Below are 27,720 nucleotides of genomic sequence, written 5' to 3'. Positions count from 1 at the left end.
GATATGTTTTGAATAAAGGCAGTCCCGGTTGCAAAATAGTTTTCATTAATATCAGTCATGAGTTTCGCCCTTGTCAGGCATTAGGAGATTATGCAAAAATGTACAACAAGAAACTCCACTCCTCAGTTGCCACAGCATAAAGTACGAAATAAAAACCATCTGGTTAAGGTATCCGCAAGTCAAAAGTCTTATCGGAACCCAAAAAAATACGTGTTAAGATCAGATCAGCTTGGTGTACATAGTGTAGAAACTAGCGTGCACGTATGATGCAAGGTTGAGAGCGTTCCGGTGAAACAGGTTCGAGAAATACTGTAGCAAAAACTGCTGTTGTAATATAGCAGTTTTTGCTGCAGTGCTTAGCCGACCCGTTTCACCGAAACGCTGTTCTATTTCTTTTATCTCTGATCACCGTTCTTTGCGCCAATGTCGTGGATTAAATCCCAAGGCTCTCTGGAGTGTCTCATGAAGTGAGGGCTTGTGACACTATTGATGGTGATTCGTGAGTCGGATGGGGACGTCAGGCTCGGCTGCCTGCTTCAATTGCTTCGAGACGAATAGGATATGTGTCGGCACCGGGTCTCACCCTCCACCTTTCCTCATCATCTCCAACACGAACGTGACACTACACTACACGCTCACCCATTACAGTTACCTACAGTAATAGATGTACTTTGGCACACAGCCCTCATATACTGCTAAGGACAACTGCCTGCGGGCGCGAACGATACTGAAGTCTTTCCAATTAGGCGGCATATCCTGCCATTCAGTGTCTCCCAGCCGTTCATGCCATATGACTTTACTTTAGTGATCACTACACGAAAGAACGTTATACACTTGGATAGTACAACCTTAAGCATTGTACGGAAAGGTGTGCACTTTTCAGCATGCTTTATCTCAAGTATCTAAATTCAAGTTGAAAGATTTCTTTGTGGGGTACTCTTTCTATATCATACCAAAGCAAAAAATATTTCAATCAGAACGCAATTTGAAATTATGAAAAATTTTTTCATAATGAGGTACACAAATTACTTCATAATGTCAATAGTAGGTACTGTTAAGAAACTGTATAGGTTGTCACCCAAGGCCCGTGTTATCAATGCTGCTAGAGAAGTTAATGCGCCTACCTATGCTAAACGTGTTGAGAATTTAAGTACTATCTGCTTCAACGATGCAGAAATTATTTTACTGGAAAAACTGTTCTTAACAAGAAAATTAAACAGCGCAATTTCATTTTATGTGAAAAAGAAAATCGCAATTAAAAATGAATTTTAAGGTTTCTACTTTGTTCTCTCAAGTCAAGATACACAGAGAAAATCAAAGGGTAGGGCCGATTGTAGATGGAAAATTTGCGCCTAATTATAAATTGAATAAATTTTTAAATAAAAACTCACAAAAATACTGTATTTTCGAAAACTCAGGAAATCACAATTATAGTCTAGAACTGGCATCATTTTTACTAAATACTGACATTCCTGTTAAGCACTGTATAGAGGTCATAACGAATAACTTACTAACTCATCAGAAATTAAGGCAGAATTTGTGGAAATGATGAAAGTCTTGGAATTTTCATTATTCTATAATTATTTTTTGTTCAATAATAAAATTTATCATCAAAAGGAGGGGATATCAATGGGTAATTGTCTCTCTGGCACAATGGCCGATATTTTTGTGAACAATCTCGAAAATAAATTTTTAATTCTAATAAACAACCCTAAAACCACAAACCAGTTTCGGTGTCATAATAGGAGGAGAGGTATACTCCTACGTGGCTAGTCCCAGGTGGTGGACAGGGGGGTCCTGACAAGTGTGCTGGCGGACTTGAGCGAAATAAAATAGCTCTCGCGGACCAAACATACGTCCCATCAATCTCATTTTTCACCATCCATAATTCACCCATGACCTTTCCAGATCACATCTGGATTTGTAAACCCTGATCTTGGTCAGACACTTGATCATTGATCAGATAACCAAACAAATATGAGGAGTCTTCTATTGAAAGAATCCATCGGTTTGGACAGTCACGACGAAGACACCATTCGGATATGGTGGGGTGTCACATAGAGGACAAAGGCGAGCCGGAGCGCCTAGTGATGCACTGAATGAACAAACAAACATGCAACATATTCCACATAAGAAGGTCCTAAAATTTAACAAACCAGGAAAATGTTCATATTTTCCTACAGTAAATATTAATTCTTTAAGGAAAGTTGGTAAATTGAAACATTTCACAGATGTCTTAGATCAACAGAGCATAGTTATCACAGCCCTTCAAGAGTTGCGCAATACTGACCAGGACACGATCGAATCAGGAGGATATCGACTTTATAAGGGACCACCAGGAGAAAGGGTAATAGAAAATCTTCCCCAATTCGGTGTGGGTTTCTTGGTACACAATACAATATTGGATTCCAATGAGGATTTTTCATCAAATTCCTCAAGAATGGCACTGTTAGCAGTTAAGGTGGAAAACAAAAGACACACACTGATAAATATTCATCCTCCAACTAATGTTAAAAATAGAACTGACAAGGATGGAACAGAAAAATTCTGCGATGAACTTGATCTACTAGTAAGGACCATACCGGAAACTAACATTAAAATTCTTCTTGGAGACTGTAATGCGAAGATAGGACGAGAGAAGAAATTTCGAGGTGTGGTGGGGCGATGGCCAGCGCATAAACTTACAAACAAGAATGGGGAACGATTAATTGAATTTTGTACTACAAATGGATTGGTTCTGAAGACAACCAGGTTTAAGAGAAGACCACATACGTTAATGACATGGAAATGTCCTAACGTCAAGCTAGGAAAGTTCCAGATAGATCATGTGGCCATAGATCAGAAATTCCAGAAGGAAATCTATAATGTTAAAGTGCTGCGTGGCGTCGAAGTTGATTCAGACCACTATATTTCAAAAATTAAAATCAAACTGACACCTAAAAGAAAAAACAAACCTCAAAAGTTAGATACAAAGAGAGCATACGACCCTAGTTATATTATTGATAATCAGATATATTACGGGAGATCAAGAATACCTTTAAGTGAAAATCTAGAAGCCACAGTCAATCGATTAAAAGCCTTGGCTGAAGAAGTAGCTCCTGTACGGAAACGCAAGAAACATGCTTGGTGGAATGAGGAATGTGATGTAGCGATTCAGTGTAGACATAAGGCCTGGTTAAATGACCAACAAAAGAAAACTGAAAGCTCCAGGGAGGAATTAATAAATGCTAGACGATCAACCGCGAAAGAAATTAGAAGGGTCAAAAGGCAATTTCATAAGGACACGCTAAAATCTATCGACGATGCCTTCAATCGCCACAAAACAAGAGATTACTATCAGACATTCAAACAGTACCAGTCGAAATACAATCCACCTACTCTTATGATGAAGGATACAAACGGAAAGGTAGCACATAAAAATTATGACAATTCAATGATACTAGCTAAATATTTCAAACAGTTTCTAAATAGCGCGGAACCTGAACATCATTTGGAATTTGACCCCTATCGCAGAAACAAAACGCATTTAGAAAATGTTATACCACCACAGCCAGATGAAGTACAAGCAGCGATTAACTCACTTCGGAATTATAAAGCAGCAGGTGAGAACTAACTAGTGGCAGAACTTTGGAAATATGCAAATGTGTAAATTATTCTGAACTTACACAAACATCTTATTGACATTTGGAATACTGAGAAGTTACCAGAGGAATGGAATGTAGCAATAATGCATCCGCTACACAAAAAAGGAGATAGATTAGATCCAAATAATTATAGGGATACATCCCTGCTGGATATTACTAATAAATTTTTGCCAAGGTTCTGTATTTCAGAATTCATGAACAGCTTGATGGTGAACTAGTCGAATATCAAGGAGGCTTTCGTCCAAGACGAAGCTGTCCTGACCAAATTATTAGTCTCAAATGGATAATGAAATATCAAAGGGTCAGGGACAAGAAACTAGTGATTACGTTTGTTGATTTTAAAAAAGCCTACGATAGTATCCATCGTGAATCTCTACTGTCAATTCTTAAAGAATTTGGATTACATCAGAAACTTGTCAACCTCGTTGCAGTCACCCTTCGAAATACTAAAGCTAGAGTACGGCTCAGAAATGAATACTCTGAACCTTTTGAGATTCATGCTGGCCTTCGATAAGGCGATGGATTGTCTCCATTACCGTTCAATTGTGTGTTGTAAAAAATCATGTGTGAATGGAACAAGCTATGCCCACCATCTGTTAAGATTGGAAGAAAGATCCAACTTAACTGCCTTGCATTTGCAGATGATTTGTCTCTGTTGGCAAACAATATTGATGAAGCAAAGGTTCAGATTGAACAATTAGAACGATTAGCGGCAAAGGTCGGATTGCAAATTTCGTTTGAGAAAACAGAAATGATGCCCAGCTTCTCAGTTGACACATCCCATATCATAATCCATAATGATCAAAAAATGAAGGTAGTAAAAAAGTTTAAATATCTTGGTGAGATTATTACCTAGAATGTTAATGAAAGAGCATCAATAGATAGAAGAACATTAAAACTTCAGAAGCGCAGAGAACCATGTGGCCAACCCACAAAAAACGATCTCTCTCAATAAATGCTAAATTTCGACATTACTCCTGCATCGATAAACCGGAAGCAATACATGCAAGTGAAACACTACTCAGACTAAATACTCAAGCAACAACTGACAAATTGCAGAAAGTTGTTAGAAGAGTACTCCGAACAATTATCAGTAAGAAATACCAATTTAATGAGCAGTGGAGACTTTTGCCCAATTCAGAAGTGTATAAAGAAAGTGAATCCATTATTGAAGGATTACATTTTTTGGCCACATATCTCGCCCACCAAATACTAGAATCCCGAGTCAGCTTTTTGACTACTTCTGGAACAATAAAACCAAAAACATTTGGTTTAAAGAAGTACAAAGTGATCTGGATGAACTGAATATCAGCACACACCAAATTTAACAAAGAGAAGAGAAACTGCTTCTGAAGAACAAATACACACGGCTGGCATTCAAACCATCAGAACAGAAGAAGTATGTCATATCTGCAGAAGAACGAGCAGCCAGATCACAGCGAATGAAGAAGTTTTAGGAAACGAATAAATTGCTGACTGCTAAGACTTAAATTTAATTACTTTAGACTCTGTTGTATTATGTTTGATTTTAGTGCTCCAATGTGGGCGTAAACTATGTAAATAAATAAATAAAAAACCTTAATGCTAGAACTGAGTATTACTGATGGTATGTAGATTTATCAGGAAAGATGAAAAGGATGTGTCAGAGTACCTAGAGGCTCAAAGTGGTTTACACAAGAATATTCTACTTACAGTCAAGTTACAGAAAGATGGAAGTTTCAATTATCTGGAGCTTACAATTTCAAAAAGTAATGGCAAACTCAAATTTAGTTTTTTTCGCAAACCTCCATATATAGATTCAATCACAAGAGCAGACTCTGTCACCTTCCGCGTTATAAACATGTGTTTTTCAACTCTATGGTTTACAGAATATTAAAATTGTCTCTGAATTCCGATAGTGTAGCAATCGAATTATGGACATTGAAACAGATCTCCATTAATAATGATTATAAAGTGCAAATAGTTCAGTATTTATATAATAAATTAAAAAAGAACCGAGTAACGATAATAGTAACATAATGCATAAGCCCAAGACTAAATATGTGCCCATGGTAAATAGGGGAAAAGATTCTGATAAAACTGAAAGACAGTTTCAAAATTTCTGATAAAATTGAGGGACAGTTTCGTAAATCCGATATCTCTATAGCTTTCCAAAATAATGATACTTTAGTATTTAAATTACGGCATATTATCAGAAATAACGATGACAAATACCAAAAATCGGGTGCATATAAATTCGAACGTGCGTAATGCAAAAGGTTTTATATAGGGCAAATTGGCCGGTTGTTTTTGATAAGATATATAGAGCATACTAGTACAAATAACAAAACTGCTTGTGGAGAACATCTTCGAGAATTTGAGCGTGACATTACTGGCGTTGCTCGCGATTTGAAGGTCTTACATAACGCCCCCTAAAGTCAAGAAACTTATTGTTTTAGGAAGTACGCAGATATGGTGTTACAGAAAATGATGTAAATAAAGTGTTCTTAACTATCAGTTACGTTTTGCTGATAACAATTTCTTCATAATATTTCATTATGTTCTACAAATTAGTGACTGTTCTCAGCTGGATTTTGTTACTTGTCTTAGTTCCAAATACCTGTACCAACTAATCATCAGATATAAAATTCTTTTTGTCCCTTGGAGCTTGAAGTTAGACCTCAGACTACATCTGTGCATTCAAATGTTTGTTTTCGGTAGGTTTGATGCTCTGCCTAATTAATTGGAGTTCAGTTATATTGATCTATATTTGATACCATTTTACTCAGTTTGCTCTTAATATTTTAGGTACTTTGACTTCCTGTGGTATAAGGCTTTCGGACAGACACCTTGAGTTATGTAGCACTGTTTATGACTTATATGTGTTGATATTCTTTACATGTAAATGTCAGACGAAGTTACGGGCTTCCACTTTGTTGTTAGTATCTTGTAAAATACAGATGCTAGGTGTCAGATTTTTTTAGTATTTAATATGGTTGCGGTCTCTGTGCTTCTAATGTAATGTTGCCACATATATACCTCGAGCTACGTTGCTGTATAAAATATATTTTAACGTAGTTTTTAAATATTGTAGTGGAAATTGCTCATACCTTAACCTTCGGTACTTACTGAATTATTGCTTGAACTTAGATCTTGGGCTATGCTGTTGTGTATATAAATATATTTTTGTATCATACGATTAGTGGACAGTAATATCCAGTTGTACACAGAAGCTAGGTTGTCACGTATTTCATATTTAAAGCGTCTGTTTAACATTTCCACTTAACGTTGTTGAATGTCAATATCGAGATGCATTGCTGTATAAATGACAGATTACTGAATACCTCTGAATATCTGTTTACGGCTCATTTTGCAGATAGAGGAAGGTAATTTCCTAATGTAAGCTGTTTCTATGCAGTCGGGTATCTCTTATCTCGTTATTACTCCTCCATTGTTTGTTGAACAATAATAATGATGTACGAGATGTTTTATACGAAGATATCTAGCAAAGTTTTGGCTGTCTACTCTTCAGACAGAGGACGTATTATCCTGTTGCATACAGGTGCTAGGCATCTAGTGTGGATTGAACATAGACCTCGAGCTATTTAGTGGTGCATATGTAGTGTAAGTGTTGATATATTTCATACATATATATCTATCAAACCTTCGGCCGTCTGTTTCTCAGACAGAGGATGGTATTCAGTTGTTAAGAAGTGGAAATAATTCAGATTATAACCTTTAATCTTTTAGGAATTGTTGGACAATGATCTGACATAGACTTCGAGCTACATTAGATTGTATATGGCGGTCTACTTTATATGTTTGGTTATGGTGGTCTACTTTATACCTTTCAGATAGAGTACTTTTACTTTGTTGTCCCTGTGTCTTAGATTTAATTTGTCTGTTCTGTAATAGTTCCAACTTTACGATGAGGGATATCGGCCTTGAATGCGCTGCTGTATGAACGTAAGATTGTTGAATTTCTCTTAATACCTTATTTTATCTCATTGTGTGGATGGAACATATGCTGTTGTTGAGGCAGTTGGATATGTCATATTTTGCTGATACACTTCGAGGTTTTTTTTTTCCAGTAGTTTGAAAGTAGTGAACTACTTACTGGTGTATAAATGTTGCGTGATATATACCTAGCAATTTTATATCCTTTATATCACATTGACTATTTATTTGGTGCACTAAATATGATGCGTGGCACTATAATGGTTTATTTTCAGATTCGTTGCACTAGCTGCAGATATTGCGTTGAACACCGCTTTATTTTGATTTTAATACTTTCCTGAAAAACTTTTTAGCATATGGTCTAACTTTAAAAGAGAAAATTTTATTTTTCCTTTGTAACTATGTTTGATAGCTACTTAGCGATACTGTAAAAAAAAAGGTACTGGCAGTTTCGGAAAGATATAAAGCCAGTTTCGTAAATATGGTGTATGGGGTTTCTTAACAGTATTCTATCATGAAGAAATCATCAAATAAGTTTTATAAATATTTCAGAATTGTTTATATATGTATGTTTGTAATCATGATTGTTTTTAAATTACGTATTCGACTTTTACTGCTAGAATCCATGTACTAGAGCGACACCTGTTGGCCTCTTGGTCAATTCGCCTCATTCATTGGCTATTGACAGGTAGACTTGTACCGTCCTTGTAGTCATGAAGTGTTATGTTATGGGAACAACGGATTTTGATGTACATATTAATTTTAATTTTGACGTGTCAAGGCATCGCTCGTTTTATGTTTTATGTACCTCGAAATTCAATGGAAAGGTTCTGTGTGTAGCTGGCACACGATATTTGTAATAAGCTTTATGGAGCTATGTTGTCATTTGGTTCTTCTATGGGTTACTGTTGCATCATTTGTATAATAGTCTGTAGCATTCTTGTAATTTTATTACAGATCTGAAGATGATAACTTAGTTCACCGAAACCGGTTATCTACAATAAAATTCTTATAGTGATCTCAGCTAAGAAATTCTTCTTGTGCTAAGCTGTACCACAGCTCCTGGTAGAAGCTGAGAAATCTTTTCTGTAATGTATGACTTATTTGTATACCCAATGTTCTTTCATGTTTTATTAGTTGTTTCATTCTTTGTTTACAAATTTTCTAATCAGAATCCTGTAAACTGACTCATTTCATGAGCAAATAGCTTTGGTTCACATGATCCCTGAGAAAGGGAGTAACAGAGCGTTTCCTATCAACCTATCGATTATTTTAATCATGATGTTCCATAAATATCTTCTCTCTGTCATTCGATTCTGTACCTCTCCATTAGTTACCCGAGCAATACACTTAATTTTCAGTGTTCTTCTGTGCCACTACCTTTCAAAAACTTCTCGTCTTGTCTGTTGTGTTTATCTTTCATGTTTGACTTCCTTTTAAGGTTTCACCCTGGAGGAGATGCCCCAACACTTAGATTTATTTTAGATGCCAAAATACTTCTCCTTTTCAGAAATGCTTCTCTTGATATTGCATGTCTGCATTCTATATCCTCTCTACTTCTGCTGTGTCATTTATATTACCCCTCAAATAGTGAAACTCGTCTACTACTTTCAGTAATTTCCTAATCTAATTCCTTCAGCATCACCTGATTTAATTCAATATGAAGATGCCATCTCCATATCGTTTAAGGCTACCCGGCTGATGACCTTCTTCAGTGCGGATGCACACGATTTGCCTGAACTCTTACAGGACTCGGTGGATTGTCTGCTGCGAGTAATGGGTATAATGTCAGGGGCACTACGAATGTAGTGTGTGGACTATAAGCTGAGAATGTGGGTCTCACGGGGAGCGTGGCGGCGATAAATCCCTGCAGTCGCACTATCCTCTGTGCCCTCGGTGGCTCAGATGGATAGAGCTTCTGCCATGTAAGCAGGAGATCCCGGGTTCGACTTCTGGTCGGGGCACACATTTTCAACTGTCCCCTTTGATGTATATCAACGCCCATCATCAGCTAATGGTATTGATTTCATTGTAATTTGATTGAATTCGATACATTCAATTATCTTTGTTTCACTTTCCTTATAATCCCTTTCCAACACTCTGTCCGTTTTGCTAAAGTGATTCTTCAAGTTGTTACAGCCTCTCTGATTTCACTTTTTTCTTTTATACTGTTTGCTCAGTTTAAGTATTGCTTTAATTACTACACAAATGTTGGTTATTGTGGAAAGTAATCAACAGAAGAGTGAGATGTTGGTTGAGTAGTATAGAATACAAATTCTATCCCCAATGACCTACAGAGATATAAAGCTCCCCATAAGATTGAGCGAATTTGACAGAAAGAAGGTCAAGCAATGGATAAGGCATATTAAATGAGAACTCCTTGGGGTGGGCCAATTAAGCATGAAGGTATGGGTAGCGCACCTCAGACAGAAATATTGATAATGAGATTCATCAAACTATGAAAGAAAACCAATGTTCACTATAAGAATCTGGTTTATTGCCAAAATACATCAGTGATGCTTTACTCACTGCTTCAAGAATACAAATTTTAGGAAAATGACAAGGAATTGCAAGTAGCTTTGGCATAGGTGGGTCTATACACGAAACAATGATATAAAGCTGCATCATAAATATGACCATTAATTGCGGACATGGTTAATGATTTAAAGAAACGTCCCAGGAGAGTATGAAATGAACACCAGTACTCTCGCCTAAGTGTGGGGCGGGTGCAACTAGCTGACTGTGAAAATTAGGTGAGCAAAACGGAACCCTGATGCAAATTAATTGACTTCACACTCCCCCCCCCCCCCCCCCCCCCCGTCTTGATGGACGCAAAGACGGCCCATGCTTACCACTCTACAGAAATGTGAGAGCAAACGGCAGCTGCAGTGATGACTCATAATTCTATGTTCAGCATGGCCTCTGTGTTCTGCTCTAAGTTGGAGAGATCTTGCCTGCAGTTACCTCTGATCATCTGTAGCAAGTTCTTCTGTAATTCCCTGAAGAGAAATGTTCACTAGGCCGTCATGATGAGAAGTGTTATCTTACTCTCAGCTACAAAACTTAGCTGCTTTCGAGAGCATCAAAAGTTCATAGGCCAATTGGAATAGGCCTCGCCAGTTCCAATAAATGATAATTTACCATTCCGGAATTTTCCTGAAGCGATTTAGGGAAATAACGGAAAACCTAAATCGAGATGGCTGGACGCAGGATTGAACGGTCGTCCTCCCGAATGCAAGTCCAGTGTGCTAACCATTGCGCCACCTCGTTCGGTCAAGAAATGTGAATTTGGCTGAGGTGAACAGGGCATGTCTAGGTAAAGTTCTTCTGGCTGTATTATATACATAAGCACTCTGATCTTGTAGGTTTCACTGCAAAGAAACACTGCCATTTTAACAGTGGTATCGCCGTTCTGTCCTTGAGACTTCGATAATGCATGGTGCCACTCCCTTCATCCAAAATAATGTGAACTCTTAAACGAAAATGTTTCATCATGTATCACTGCACTGTATAACATTCAGTCTTGTCATGAGATTCTAGGGAATACCAGTTTTGTGATATCTAACAAGCAAAAACCGCAATATTTGTATGTACTGCCAGACTTCTTAACGACATTTCGCTTTTAGTTTTCCTTTAATGAAAATGTTATTAAAATGTTTTTTTGCTCCATAGTATAGATCACTTGATATAAACATTATTTTAGCCTTTAAAAAGATGGGGGATTCGAACTTAACGTTATCCATTATTTCTAGGTACAACAATAGCTGAAGTAGTTAAACAGAAATTTAACATAAATTCTTCCAAATAACAAAATTTTCTTTCATATGTAATAATCTTTCGGAACTACTGGGTCCTTCTTCTAATTCTGCTAAATGTAGGACACGAGTCCTTTCATATCATTATCTCTCAAATTTCTGAGTAGGCTGAATTGGAAGATATGAAGAAGTTGTTCGAGAACAGTTTCTCGATGGAGATTTCATCCCGTCCTTAGAACATTCGTTACCAAGTATTGTTGGATGTAACACTCTCCATACCTCACGAAACAGTTACGGGAGTGATTTTCATTGAAACTTGGTAAGCAAACTGCTTATATGAACGAAAATGCTGACTTTCAGTCAAAATAATCGATGAAAGCTGTTTCTAATTATATGCCACCTGTAGCTTATTTGTAAACTGTTGGGAGTGTTACTTGGGTTATAGCCATTACTCACAAAACACCATTTCATTACTCTTCCACTAAGACAATATCTGGCACAAAAACCAACAAGAGTCTTGTCGTATGTGAGATATACCAAGAGTAAGCCGCAATCAACACCTTAACCTTACCTGCCGGGATAGCAATGGTAATGATGCTGAAAAGAAAACCAGAAAATAATAGTTACTAAAAATCGTATTCTGTAATTCTTTGAATAAAGGAGATGCAGTAACTATTTCAGTACTATAATTATGAGCAACTGCCACGTCTACTAATTTGATAAGATATCCTTGAAGTAGCGAAAGGAGCCTTCAGAATATTCTGATAAGATAGTTCCAGTTTCAGCAATGATATAGAATCATTCATTCGCTGAATGGTCCACACCCAGGCTCAGACGTTGCAAGGTTCACCATAACAGACGAGATAGGAAATAGAATTAATCCACTGAATTAGAGACCCATATCATTTACATGACATTGTATTAGGTTTTTGGAAATACATTTTGTTCCAGCCATTATGAAATGCCTCGATTAATACGATCTATTGTGACAAAACCAATACATATAAAAGCATATCGTTCTCGTGCCACACAAATGATAATTCATTCGTTATCGACAAAGAATCTCAAGGTGTTTCCATGTTCTACATTTACAGAAGGCTTTCAGCACCATTCCTCACAAGCTGCTTCTATTCAAATTGGAGTATTATCTCTGGTGTGCCTCTGGATTCGAATTTCCTGCCAAGAAGATGACACTTCGCAGAAACTGACAGCAAACGACCACATAGAAAACATTGTAGGGAAAGTGAACCAGAGATAGCATTTTATAGGCAGAATACTTAGAAGGGACTACAAATCTACAAGAGAGGCTGTCTAAACTATGGTTATCCGTCCTCATATGGAGTACTGCTATGCCTTATAGGAACCTCACCACAAAGGTCTGACGGAACACATGAAAAAATTAAGAGGATGGGCAATTGTTTTATATTATCATTAAATATAGGAGAGACTGTCACAGTTACATGAAGTGTGGAACAATCATTAAAATAAAGGCGCTTTTAGCTACTGCGAGATTGAAATTACAATTACCATCTTTGTCGTCAGAATGTCATAATCATTTTTTTACTCCTGTCTACAACGTGAGAAGTTAACCACCTTGATAAAAAGAATCCAGGCCTCACACAGAAAGATTTAAGGGGACTGCAAAAGGGCAAATGACCACGAGAGAAAGACTGAACATCCAACAAAAGAATAAGGTTCAACGAACCGGGGCGTGGAATGTCAGAAGCTTCAACGTGGAAGAGAAGCTAGAAAATCTGGAAAGGAAAGTGCAAAGGCTCAATCTAGATATAGTGAGGGTCAGTGACGTGAAACGGAATGAAGAGAAGCATTTATTGTCATATGAGTATAGGGTAACACCAACAGCAGCAGAAAATGGTGTAATCGGAGTAGGATTCGTTATGAACAGTTTAGTGATACGGTTGTTCTTACCAGAATCGACAGAAAACCGACACCGACAACGATAGATCAGGTGTACATGCCGACGTCGCAAGTTAAGTTGAACAGACAGAAAAAATGCAGGGTGTTTCAAAAATGACCGGTATATTTGAAACGGCAATAAAAACTAAACGAGCAGCGATAGAAATACACCGTTTGTTGCAATATGCTTGGGACAACAGTACATTTTCAGGCGGAAAAACTTTCGAAATTACAGTAGTTACAATTTTCAACAACAGATGGCGCTGCAAGTGATGTGAAAGATATAGAAGACAACGCAGTCTGTGGGTGCGCCATTCTGTACGTCGTCTTTCTGCTGTAAGCGTGTGCTGTTCACAATGTGCAAGTGTGCTGTAGACAACATGGTTTATTCCTTAGAACAGAGGATTTTTCTGGTGTTGGAATTCCACCGCCTAGAACAAATTGTTGTTGCAACAAGACGAAGTTTTCAACGGAGGTTTAATGTAACCAAAGGAGCGAAAAGCCATACAATAAAGGATCTGTTTGAAAAGTTTCAACGGACTGGGAACGTGATGGATGAACGTGCTGGAAAGGTAGGGCGACCGTGTACGGCAACCACAGAGGGCAACGCGCAGCTAGTGCAGCAGGTGATCCAACAGCGGCCTCGGGTTTCCGTTCGCCGTGTTGCAGCTGCGGCCCAAATGACGCCAACGTCCACGTATCGTCTCATGCGCCAGAGTTTACACCTCTATCCATACAAAATTCAAACACGGCAACCCCTCAGCGCCGCTACCATTGCTGCACGAGAGACATTCGCTAACGATATAGTGCACAGGATTGATGACGGCGATATGCATGTGGGCAGCATTTGGTTTACTGACGAAGCTTATTTTTACCTGGACGGCTTCGTCAATAAACAGAACTGGCGCATATGGGGAACCGAAAAGCCCCATGTTGCAGTCCCATCGTCCCTGCATCCTCAAAAAGTACTGGTCTGGGCCGCCATTTCTTCCAAAGGAATCATTGGCCCAGATCCGAAACGATTACTGCATCACGCTATCTGGACATTCTTCGTGAATTTGTGGCGGAACAAACTCCCTTAGACGACACTGCGAACACCTCGTGGTTTATGCAAGATGGTGCCCGGCCACATCGCACGGCCGACGTCTTTAATTTCCTGAATGAATATTTCGATGATCGTGTGATTGCTTTGGGCTATCCGAAACATACAGGAGGCGGCGTGGATTGGCCTCCCTATTCGCCAGACATGAACCCCTGTGACTTCTTTCTGTGGGGACAATTGAAAGACCAGGTGTACCGCCAGAATCCAGAAACAATTGAACAGCTGAAGCAGTACATCTCATCTGAATGTGAAGCCATTCCGCCAGACACGTTGTCAAAGGTTTCGGGTAATTTCATTCAGAGACTTCGCCATATTATTGCTACGCATAGTGGATATGTGGAAAATATCGTACTATAGAGTTTCCCAGACCGCAGCGCCATCTGTTGTTGAAAATTGTAACTACTGTAATTTCGAAAGTTTGTCTGACTGAAAATGTACTGTTGTCCCAAGCATATTGCAACAAACGGTGCATTTCTATCGCTGCTCGTTTAGTTTTTATTGCCGTTTCAAATATACCGGTCATTTTTGAAACACCCTGTATATGAGGCTCTTGAAAGGATAATACAGCACGTAAGGGGCATGAAAATCTAATAGTCATGGGGGACCGGGGTGCAGTTGTTGGGTAAGGGAACATGGGCTTGGGACAAGGAATGAGAGAGGAGAAAGACTGATTAAGTTCTGCAATAAATTTCAGCTGGTTCAAGAATCACAAGAGCAGGCGGTATACTAGTAAAATGGTCGGGTGATACGGAAGTTAGATTACATCAGCGTCAGACAGATATTCCGAAATCAGATACTGGATTGTAAGACGTACACAGGAGCAGATAGAGGTTCTTATCCAAATCTAGTAGTGATGAAGAGTAGGCTGAAGTTCAAAGAGATTAGTCTGGCAGAATCAATACGGAAAGACGTTGGATACGGAAGTATTGTGGAATGACGACACACGCTATAGATAAAGCAATAAGGAATAGTTCAGTAGACACTACAGTTGAAGAGGAATGGACATCTCTAAAAACGGCAGTCACAGAAATTGGAAGGAGAAACATAGGTAAAAGAAGCTAACTGCGAAGAAACCATGGGCAACAGAGGCAATACTTCAATTGATCGATGAAAGAAAGAAATACAAAAACATCCAAAGAAATTCAGGTATATAGAAATACAAGTCGCTGAGGAATGAAATGAACAGGAACTGCAGGGAAGCTAAACGAAGTTTCTGCATGAAAAATGTTAAGAAATCGAAAAAGAAATTATCGTCGCAAGTACTTACTCAGCAGACAGGAAAGCCAAAATAACCTGAGATGAAATTAAAAGCAAGATTGGTAGCATTAAGGGTGCAACGGAAATTCCACTCTTAAAATCAGAGGAGAGAGTGGACAGGTGGCAAGAGTACATTGGAGGCCGGTATGAGGGTTATGATTTGTCTAATGTGATAGAAGAAGAAACTGGAGTCGATTTAGAGGATACAGGGGATCCAATATCAGAATCATAATTTAATAGAGCTTCGGAGGGCTTAAGATAAAATAAGGCAGAAGGGACAGATAACATTCCGTCAGAATTTCTGAAGTTATTGGGGGAACTATACACGTTGTTGTGTAGAATGTATGAGTCTCGCGCCATACCATCTGACTTTGGAAAAAATTTCGAAGACTGCAAGAGCTGACAAGTGCGAGAATTACCGAACAATCAGCTTAACAGCTCATGCATCCAAGTTGCTGACAAGAATAATATACAGAAGAAAGGAAAAGAAAACTGAAGATTTGTTACATGACTATAAGTTAGGCTTCAGGAAAAGTAAAAGCACCAAAGAGAGATTCTATCGTTGCGGCTGATAATTGAAGCAAGACTAAAGGAAAAACCAGAAACGTTCATAGGATTTGTTGATCTGGAAGAAGCGTCCGACAATAAAATAGTGCAAGATGTTCGAAATTCTGAGAAAAATAGGGATAAGGTGCAGGGAGAGACGGGTAATTTACAATCTGTACAAGAGGCAAGAGGGGATAATAAGACTGGACGACCAAGACCAAAGCGTTCGGATAAAAAGGGTGTGAGACAGCAATATAGTCTTTCGCCCCTACTGTTCAGTCTGTACATCGAAAAAGCAATGATGGAAGTAGAAGAAAGGTTCGGGAATGGAATTAAAATTCAAGATGAAAGAACATCAGTGATACGATTCGCTGATGACAATGCTGTTATGAGTGAAAATTATTGACTGTTGGAATGGAAAGTCTAATGAGCATAGAATATGGATTGAGAGTAAATCGAAGAAAGACGACAGTAATGATGAGTAGTATGAGGAATGAGAACAGCGAGGAACTTAACATCAGGATAGACAGTCTCGAAGTAGATTAAGTTAAGGAATTCTACTACCTAAGCAGCAAAATAACCAATGACTGTTGAAGTAAGGAGGAAATCAAAAGCATACTAGCACTGGCAAAAAAGGCATTCTTGATCAAGAGAAGTATTAAGTATCAAACTTACGTCTTAATTTGAGGAAGAAATTTCTGTGAATGTACATTTGGAATACAGCATTGTTGGTAGTGAAAAATGAACTGTGGGAAAACCAGAATAGAAGAGAATCGAAGCATTGAAGATGTGATACTATAGACGAATGGCGAAAATTACGTGGACCGATAAAGGTAAGGAATGAGAAAGTTCTACGCAGAATCAGAAAGAAAAGGAAAACATGGAAAACACTGAAAAGGAGAAGAGACAGGACGATAGGGCATCTGCTAAGACATCACGGAATGACTTCCATGGTACTAGAGGGAGCTGTGGAGGGCAAAAACTGTGGAGGAAGACAGAGACTGGAATACATGCAGGAAATAAATGACGACGTATAGGTCGCAACCGCTACTCTGTGATGAAGAGGTTTGCATAGGAGTGGAGGAATTTTGCTGGGCTGCACCAAACCAGTCAGAAGGCTGAAAAAAAAAAAAAAAAGATTTCTTAGTGGCGCGTTCACAACAGTTACTTGGATTGTTCATGATGAAAAACTCCATTGCAGTTTTAATTACAAATTTCCTTTATTTGGACACATTTTTACATCATGCCTTTGTCCAAATAAAGAAACTTTAAAATTGCAACTGCAAAGGTTTTATTCACTAAAACCAATTTAAAGATTCGATTTTCCTGTGTACTGTCGGGAAAAAGACTTTTAGAAAAATAATCTGAAAGAGGTTTTATGAGTCCTCTGAAAAACACAAGATGAAATTTGGAGTATTCATGTAGACGTACCCCCCCAGAACCATGGACCTTGCCGTTGGTGGGGAGGCTTGCGTGCCTCAGCGATATACACTCCTGGAAATTGAAATAAAAACACCGTGAATTCATTGTCCCAGGAAGGGGAAACTTTATTGACACATTCCTGGGGTCAGATACATCACATGATCACACTGACAGAACCACAGGCACATAGACACAGGCAACAGAGCATGCACAATGTCGGCACTAGTACAGTGTATATCCACCTTTCGCAGCAATGCAGGCTGCTATTCTCCCATGGAGACGATCGTAGAGATGCTGGATGTAGTCCTGTGGAATGGCTTGCCATGCCATTTCCACCTGGCGCCTCAGTTGGACCAGCGTTCGTGCTGGACGTGCAGACCACGTGAGACGACGCTTCATCCAGTCCCAAACATGCTCAATGGGGGACAGATCCGGAGAGCTTGCTGGCCAGGGTAGTTGACTTACACCTTTTAGAGCACGTTGGGTGGCACGGGATACATGCGGACGTGCATTGTCCTGTTGGAACAGCAAGTTCCCTTGCCAGTCTAGGAATGGTAGAACGATGGGTTCGATGACGGTTTGGATGTACCGTGCACTATTCAGTGTCCCCTCGACGATCACCAGCGGTGTACGGCCATTGTAGGAGATCGCTCCCCACACCATGATGCCGGGTGTTGGCCCTGTGTGCCTCGGTCGTATGCAGTCCTGATTGTGGCGCTCACCTGCACGGCGCCAAACACGCATACGACCATCATTGGCACCAAGGCAGAAGCGACTCTCACCGCTGAAGACGACATGTCTCCATTCGTCCCTCCATTCACGCCTGTCGCGACACCACTGGAGGCGGGCTGCACGATGTTGGGGCGTGAGCGGAAGACGGCCTAACGGCGTGCGGGACCGTAGCCCAGCTTCATGGAGACGGTTGCGAATGGTCCTCGCCGATACCCCAGGAGCAACAGTGTCCCTAATTTGCTGGGAAGTGGCGGTGTGGTCCCCTACGGCACTGCGTAGGATCCTACGGTCTTGGCGTGCATCCGTGAGGCGCTGCGGTCCGGTCCCAGGTCGACGGGCACGCGCACCTTCCCCCGACCACTGGCGACAACATCGATGTACTGTGGAGACCTCACGCCCCACGTGTTGAGCAATTCGGCGGTACGTCCACCCGGCCTCCCGCATGCCCACTATACGCCCTCGCTCAAAGTCCGTCAACTGCACATACGGTTCACGTCCACGCTGTCGCGGCATGCTACCAGTGTTAAAGACTGCGATGGAGCTCCGTATGCCACGGCAAACTGGCTGACACTGACGGCGGCGGTGCACAAATGCTGCGCAGCTAGCGCCATTCGACGGCCAACACCGCGGTGTCTGGTGTGTCCGCTGTGCCGTGCGTGTGATCATTGCTTGTACAGCCCTCTCGCAGTGTCCGGAGCAAGTATGGTGGGTCTGACACACCGGTGTCTATGTGTTCTTTTTTCCATTTCCAGGAGTGTAGATAGCCGTACCGTAGGTGCAACCACAACGGAATGGTATCTGTTGAGAGGCCAGACAAAATTGTGGTTCCTGAACAGGGGCAGCAGCCTTTTCAGTAGTTGCAGGGGCAACAGTCTGGATGATTGACTTATCTGGCTTTGTTACACTAACCAAAACAGCCTTGCTGTGCTGGTACTGCGAACGGCTGAAAGCAAGGGGAAACTACGGCCGTAATTTTTCCTGAGGGCATGCAGCTTTACTGTATGATTAAATGATGATGGCGTCCTCTTGGGTAAAATATTCCGAAGGTAAAATAGTCCCCCATTCGGATCTCCGGGCGTGGACTACTCAAGAGGACGTCGTTATCAGGAGAAAGAAAACTGGCGTTCTACGATCGGAGCGTGAGATGTCAGATCCCTTAATCGGGCAGGTATGTTAGAAAATTTAAAAAGGGAAATGCATATGTTAAAGTTAAATATGTGGGAATTAGTGAAGTTCGGTAGCAGCAGGAACAAGACTTCTGGTCAGGTGAATACAGGGTTATAAATACAAAATCAAATAGGGGTAATGCAGGAGTCGGTTTAATAATGAATAAAAAATAGGATTGCGGGTAAGCTACTACAAACAGCACAGTGAACGCATTATTGTGGCCAAGATAGACACGAAGCCCTCGCCTACTACAGTAGTACAAGTTTATATGCCAACTAGCTCTGCAGATGACTAAGAAATTGAAGAAGTGTATGATGAAATAAAAGAAATTATTCAGATAGTGAAGGGAGACGAAAATTTAATGGTCATGAGTGGCTGGAATTCGGTAGTAGGAAAAGGGAGAGAAGGAAACGTAGTAGGTGAATATGGATTGAGGCTAAGAAATGAAAGAGGAAGCCGCCTGATAGAATTTTGCACAGAGCACAATTTAATCATAGCAAACACTTGGTTCAAGTACCATAGAAGAAGGTTGTATACATGGAAGAAGCCTGGAGATACTGACAGGTTTCAGATAGATTACATAATGGTAAGACAGAGATTTAGGAACCAGGTTTTAAATTGTAAGACATTTCCAGGGACAGATGTGGACTCTGATCACAATATATTGGTTATGAACTGTAGATTAAACTGAAGAAGCTGCAAAAAGGTGGGAATTTAAGGAGATGGGACCTGGATAAACTGAAAGAACCAGAGGTTGTACAGAGTTTCAGGGAGAGCCTAAGGGATCAATTGACAGGAATGGGGGAAAGAAATACAGTAGAAGAAGAATGGGTAGCTTTGAGAGATGAAGTAGTGAAGGCAGCAGAAGACCTAGTAGGTAGAAAGACGAGGGCTAGTAGAAATCCTTGGGTAACAGAAGAGATACTGAATTTAATTGATGAAAGGAGAAAATATAAAAATGCAGTAAATGAAGCAGGCAAAAAGGAATACAAACATCTCAAAAACAAGATCGACAGGAAGTGCAAAATGGCTAAGCAGGAATGGCTAGTGGACAAATGTAGGGATGTAGAGGGTTATCTCATTAGGGGTAAGATAGATACTGCCTACAGGAAAATTTAAGAGACCTTTGGAGAACAGAGAACCACTTGTATGAATATCAAGAGCTCAGAAGGAAATCCAGTTCTAAGCAAAGAAGGGAAAGTAGATAGGTGGAGGGAGTGTATAGAGGGCCTATACAAGGGCAATGTACTTGAGGACAATATTATAGAAGGGAAGAGGATGGAGATGAAGATGAAATGGGAGATACGATACTGCATGAAGAGTTTGACAGAGCACTGAAAGACCTGAGTCGAAACAAGGCCCCGGGAGTAGACAACATTCCATTAGAACTACTGACCGCCTTGGGAGAGCCATTCCTGACAAAACTCTACCATCTGGTGAGCAAGATGTATGAGACAGGCGAAATACACTCAGACTTCAAGAAGGATATAATAATTCCGATCCCAAAGAAAGCAGGTGTTGACAGATGTGAAAATTACCGAACAATCAGTTTAATAAGTCACGGATGCAAAATACTAACGCGTATTCTCTACAGACGAATGGAAAAACTGGTAGAAGCTGACCACGGGAAAGATCAGTTTGGTTCCGTAGAAATGTTGGAACACGTGAGGCAATACTGACCCTACGACCTATCTTAGAAGCTAGATTAAGGAAAGGCAAACCTACGTTTCTAGCAGTTGTAGACTTAGAGAAAGCTTTCGACAATGTTGACTGGAATACTCTCTTTCAAGTTCTGAAGGTGGCAGGGGTAAAATACAGGGAGCGAAAGGCTATTTACAATTTGTACAGAAACCATATGGCAGTTATAAGAGTCGGAGGATACGAAAGCGAAGCAGTGGTTGGGAAGGGAGTGAGACAGGGTTGTAGCCTCTCCCCGATGTTCTTCAATCTGTATATTGAGCAAGCAGTGAAGGAAACAAAAGAAAAATTCGGAGTCGGTATTAAAATCCATGGAGAAGAAATAAAAACTTTGAGGTTCGCCGATGACATTGTAATTCTGTCAGAGACAGCAAAGGACTTGGAAGAGTAGTTGAACGGAATGGACAGTGTCTTGAAAGGAGGATATAAGATGAACATCAACAAAAGCAAAACTAGGGTAATGGAATGTAGTCGAATTAAGTCGGGTGATGCTGAGGGAATTAGATTAGGAAATGAGACACTTAAAGTAGTAAAGGAGTTTTGCTATTTGGGGAGCAAAATAACTGATGATGGTCGAAGTAGAGAGGATATAAAATGTAGACTGGCAATGGCAAGGAAAGCGTTTCTGAAGAAGAGAAATTTGTTAACATCGAGTATAGATTTAAGTGACAGGAAGTCATTTCTGAAAGTATTTGTATGGAGTGTAGCCATGTATGGAAGTGAAACATGGACGATAAATAATTTGGACAAGAAGAGAATAGAAGCTTTTGATATGTGGTGCTGCAGAAGAATGCTGAAGATTAGATGGGTAGATCACATAACTAATGAGGAAATATTGAATAGGATTGGGGAGAAGAGAAGTTTGTATCACAACTTGACTAGAAGAAGGGATCGGTTGGTAGGACATGTTCTGAGGCATCAAGAGCTCACCAGTTTAGTATTGGAGGGCAGGGTGGAGGGTAGAAATCGTAGAGGGAGACCAAGAGATGGATACACTAAACAGATTCAGAAGGATGTAGGTTGCAGTAGGTACTGGGAGATGAAGAAGCTTGCACAGGATAGAGTAGCATGGAGAGCTGCATCAAACCAGTCTCAGGACTGAAGACCACAACAACAACAACAACTTGTGGTCGTAAGTGTAGATGGTCATCGATTCCCATCAGATAATTTTATGCATATTTTATGTAATGTTCACTTCATGCCATCAGACACAGAGGAATGTGTGCAATACACTGAAATTAAAAAGATGAACGTTTACTAATTGGCTATGAAATACGATGGCACATATTTGAAAAAGAGTTATTTGTGACAGAAGCTGGAGCCTCTACTATATTCGAATTATGAAAGTGTCCCTCACGTCCCTGACTCCACTAAAATGGTGTTTAGTATCCATTTTGAAACACAAGGCTATCTATGGTCATAATGGTTAATGAAACGTCACTAGTCTCAATAAAATCGAAGGCTGCAAAGCAGTAGTAGCGGACATTACGTCTTTCATTCTTGAGTCACGTACTGCTTGTATCAGTTGCATGCTACAGGGATATAAATTTCTGTATGTAGTAGTAAACGTACGTCTGAGATGATTTCGTATGTAAATGATTCTATTTGCATGTGACAGTATTCAAATTTGCTTATAAAGACTGTGTATGGGGCCGGCCGGAGCGACCGAGCGGTTCTAGGGGCTACAGTCTGGAACCGCGTTAGTTAGGTTTAAGTAGTTCTAAGTTCTAGGGGACTGATGACCTCAGAAGTTAAGTCCCATAGTGCTCAGAGACATTTGAAACATTTTTGAACTGTGTAAGGATCAGCAGACAGTGGATATGCATGGGAAAGGAAGACCACCTCTACTCAAGAAGGGTCTTCCTGGGAAAAATCCATTTGCTGATTGTTGGCTAAATACTTGGTATACATCTCTGAATCCTATTCCTGAGAACGTTTGCGGCAATTTGTGACAACGTCAAAGACGGCAGTGGAAGATAGCGTGTGGATGGGAACCTGGCCATTGTGGAAGGAACCTTTCCATCCCAGAACCACATGGCAGCCAGGCATCGAAATTACGATTATTAGATGTGTCAGGAGAAGTTTGTTGTTTAGATGAATAAAGTGGCACCAGGAAGACGTAATGCAAGTTATAAGTTTGTAACGCCATATCTCTACCTGGAGTGGGCGAACCAATAAGAGCAATCCGTAGGAAAAGAAGAGCAACGACAACACTACACTTTGCAAGCCAGTGGTGTTCGGTTGGAGTCTTGGAGCAAAACGCTTGAAAAACAGAATGAGTTCTGTTCTGTTGCAACCTTATTAGATTCACGATGCCCCAGTAGCCAGAAATTTTTCTGAGATGATACCGTATCCAAAGTCTGTCTCCGCTGCTTTGTCCACACTCTTCTGCTGACAGTATAATGGGTCTTCCAACACTAATGGCCTAATACTCATCACACTTATCAGGCACTGTCTCGGATGCCCCATATATCACCACCAACTGCATCTCCACAGAGAAAATTCACCACGACCCGTTGCATACAAGAACGGTATGCTATGACTCGTGTTTTTAGTGTTATCTACGTGGTCATTTTAAATATTTTGTCATGTTCTTTAGCTTAATGGTTCAACTTATCTCACGTCCTATATTTCTCCTCCAGTGCCAGATGCCCCGTAATTCTATATCATGTTCGTAAAATCCTGTCTTTCAAAATCAAACGCACGCTGTTGCCTGATTTAATTGGTTTGTAGTAATCATATCGGCGTACAGATCAATGAATTAGTAGAATCCCCGAAGCATAAACTAGCCAAATACTAAGCAATTACTAATTTCAGTCCTCAGAAGAAAATGTAAAATGTTTGTTAGTGAGGAAGAGCCTAAAGAGGCGCGTGAGCTTAGGATCAGATTCGCAGACATAACCTTTGTCGCCCACAAGCGCGGCGCCAACATAACACTCTTTATGGTAACTTAGTGATCATATTTGTTAAATTACAATGGCAAAGCAATATGATTTCATTTTCAACTTCTCGTGGCGTAATGAATAGTACATTATATTTCAGGCATGCAGCCGCGCAAACAAAATTTCCTCCACTGATATCACGGCCGCTTATCGTCCGGCCATGCTCAGAGTGAGTCACAAGACTAACGACAAGATGTTTTTTTTTCTTTATTGTGATTTTTATCACCTTACACAAGGCAGGCTGTCAGCAGCTGAGTACGCCGCTCTTCAGCCTTGAGGTTTACAATAAGTAATACATAGAGGGGACACAGAGAATACAATCAAAACGGCTGGCAAAACAATGGAGACACTAAAAAACAAAAAACATGGAGCCGTTCACGCTGGACGAGAAAACATCACTGACACTAGTTGACACGGCGCACAGAACATGGATGATGGCGACGGTACACGTGAACAGTGGCGGCGTGACGGCGAACAAACACTAAACACAAACGAAGGCACACATACGAGACACTGATGGCGATGGCCTCCGGCGCGCGAATGTTCACTGTGCGTGTGCGAGTCCGGCGACCTGCCAAGAGAGTAGGAGGAGGAAGGGGAGTGGGAGAGCGAGAGGGGAGAGCAGAGATGCCATGGGCAGGGGAGATAGGGGAAGCGAGGTAGGAGGAGGGGAAGCCCAGGGGAAGAGGGGTGGAGGGAGGGGACGGGGGAAAAGGAAAGAGAAGGGAAGGGAAGGGAAGGGAGGGAGGGTGCCGAAAGGAAAGGACACCGGAAGTGGGGGGTGCGGCAGGGTCAAAGTTGATAGGAGGGGTAGATGGAGGGGAGGAGGACATCATCAGGGAGGGGGAGCTGGTGGAAGCCACCTTGGGAGAGGGTAAGGAGGGTGGAGAGATGGAGACAGGGTGGGAAGCCACCTTGGGAGAGGGTAAGGAGGGTGGAGAGATGGAGACCGGGTGGGACGTGGGAATACAGGTGCAGCAGTGGGCGGGGGTGGGAGAGGATCAGGGAGACTAGCGGGTGACGAGGATCGAGTTTATGCGAGGTGTACAGGATCCATATCGTTTCAAGGAAAAGGAGGAGGTGGGGGAAGGGGATGAGATCGTACAGGATCCGCATGGGGGACGGGAGACGGATGCGATAGGCGAGGCGGAGAGCATGGCGTTCAAGGATTTGGAGGGATTTATAAAAGGTAGGGGGAGGGGGCGGAGATCCAAGCCGGATGGGCATAACAAAGGATAGGGCGGATGAGAGATTTATAGGTGTGGAGGATGGTGGAGGGATCCAGACCCCACGTACGGCCGGAGAGGAGCTTGAGGAGACTGAGTCGTGAGCGTGCCTTGGCTTGGAGACAAGATGCCATGCGCAGCCTTATATGCTCCACCGCGGTGGTGCTGCGCATGTGGGTCACAGATGCTGGTCGGCGGCAGAAGAATACGTTTACACATGCGCTGCCTGTGGCGAAGACGTACAGACATTCGATTCGCTTATCGATGTGTGATGGCGGCGGTGGCACCACGACGACTTCTCTGCAGTTTAATTACCCGAAGAGCCGAATTCCACGCTTTGTCCAAATTAAAACCATTATCTTTATTTATTAAATTATTAGCTAATCTGATCTCATAGCTTCCTTGAAGACAGATTCCCAAAATGAGGAGGTGGATGTTAAAATCTTCACATCATTATAATTCATGGAATGCCCTGTATCAATACAATGTTCGGCCACAGCTGACTTGTCTGGCTGTAATAAGCGTGTGTATCTTCGATGCTCCACATACCTCTCATGAACGGTGCGTGTTGTTTGACCTGTGTACGACTTCTCACAATTTCCTCAAGGAATCTGATACACACCCGGTTTAAGAAGCTGTAAATCGACTTTCACAGAGCCGAGTAAAGCTGCAATCTTCGTGGGGGGCCGGAAGATCACTTTGACACAGTGTTTCTCAAGAATATGGTCGATCTTCGAGGAAAGAGCACCCACATAGAACAAAACCGCACAAGATCTGAAGGAACTACTATCTTCTTCCCCACCACATACCTGCATTTTAGGTTTTGCATCGAATGCTCTACGAATTTGTTGCGAAGAAAATCCATTCGATTTAATCAACACACACAAATCTGTATCTTAATGCCAGTAGCTGCCATCACCCTTCACAGATCATAGGTGTCCTTAAACCTTAGTGCATCGGGCGCACTGTATATCCCATAAAGACAATTTGCAAGAAGAGCTCACATACCACAAGAGCATTTTTAAATGGATGGCCGGACGACACGCGGCCGAAATATCAGTGGAGGAAATTTTATTTGCGCGGCTGCATACCCGAAATTTAATGAACAATATAATTTAGTTTCTTTAAAGATCTTTAAACAAAATCGTTTCATACCTATCTATCTCCAATTTACACTGTACCTAATTCTCAGGATCATATTCAATGGGTTACGTCCAAGATCATTTGTAAGCGATATACATCGACAACACGATTAACACGGCGACAGATATCTATTTTGTTCATACATACCACCACTTGGGAGTGTTGCAGTAGCGTCTGCAAAAAAACTGCATGAGTTTTGGGACTGTTTCAGATAGATTTTCATTGGCAAATGAACGTCTAATTTCAGTTGTCTTATAAAGATGATATCCTGCGGACTTTTAATACTCTTGCAAGGCGTGAATTAATTCCAAGACTATGCACTGTTAAAAATTATTTACAGTACTGCTGGAAATACCGTCTGCTGACGACTGATGACATTAGGAATTGCGTCAATTCTAAGGGGGAGAAGTGTGTCGCCAAATGTCGCAAGAGAATGACGATAAGGAAATGAAACAGGGTTTCGATTCATGTAAATTAACCATTCAGCAGAGTAACATTTTGTTTTCTTGATGGATTAAGGAATATACACTAGGAAACACAGCTTCAGAAACTGGATTATCAACTAACGCTGTTTGCGACTATTACGGTTTTGCCGTGAGGTGTGGTATATAATTTTGACTAAAGATAGTGCTCCTGTAGGTGGCGAAAACAACACTGTGAAAATAGATGAATCTCTCATCCCATCTCGAAAATACCGGAAAGGACGATGTTTAAGAACGAAACAGAGCAACTATGGATGTCTGGAGGTATAGAAAAGGGAATCTCGAAAGTGTTTCCTCGTGAAAGTATATTATAGGAGTAAACTAACTTCAGTTCCTCTTATTAAGCACTCTATCTTGCTTGGAATTATAGTCATTACCGACGGCAGAAAATCGTGCAACACTTTGAATGAAGAAGTAATTGTCCATGAATTTATTATTTTTTAACTGTTTTGTGGAATTCGTGTCTATAGAAGATCTGTCGGTTCAGACGCTGAACATCGAGTGCTTGCGGAAGTCCTTGAAACCGTTCATAAAAAGATACGCCTGTCATAATACCTTGCCACACGTTGCTAACTCTGTTGACAGATGTATCTAGCTAGAGTGTATCCTGGTTATGGAAAGAAACGATTGCTACTGGCTGACTACGGCATCAGCGGAACTGCCCAGGCTGAAATATCGATGACGAATAAGGTAGGTTAAATTACATTTAACGTTTTGTTATTGGAGGATACTGAAGGTTTGCCGTTGTGGT

General features: G+C 40.9%; 1 protein-coding gene across 2 annotated transcripts in view; it reads right to left on the bottom strand.

The window, feature by feature from the left end:
* Positions 1-27,720, bottom strand: part of LOC126175200 (cytochrome P450 4C1-like) — a 214,856-nt gene that overhangs the window by 23,852 nt on the left and 163,284 nt on the right. The gene's annotated exons all lie outside the window — the stretch shown is intronic.

This window comes from Schistocerca cancellata, chromosome 3 (assembly GCF_023864275.1).
Source record: "Schistocerca cancellata isolate TAMUIC-IGC-003103 chromosome 3, iqSchCanc2.1, whole genome shotgun sequence".
NCBI lineage: Eukaryota > Metazoa > Arthropoda > Insecta > Orthoptera > Acrididae > Schistocerca > Schistocerca cancellata.
This window is presented reverse-complemented; position numbering and strand designations above follow the sequence as displayed.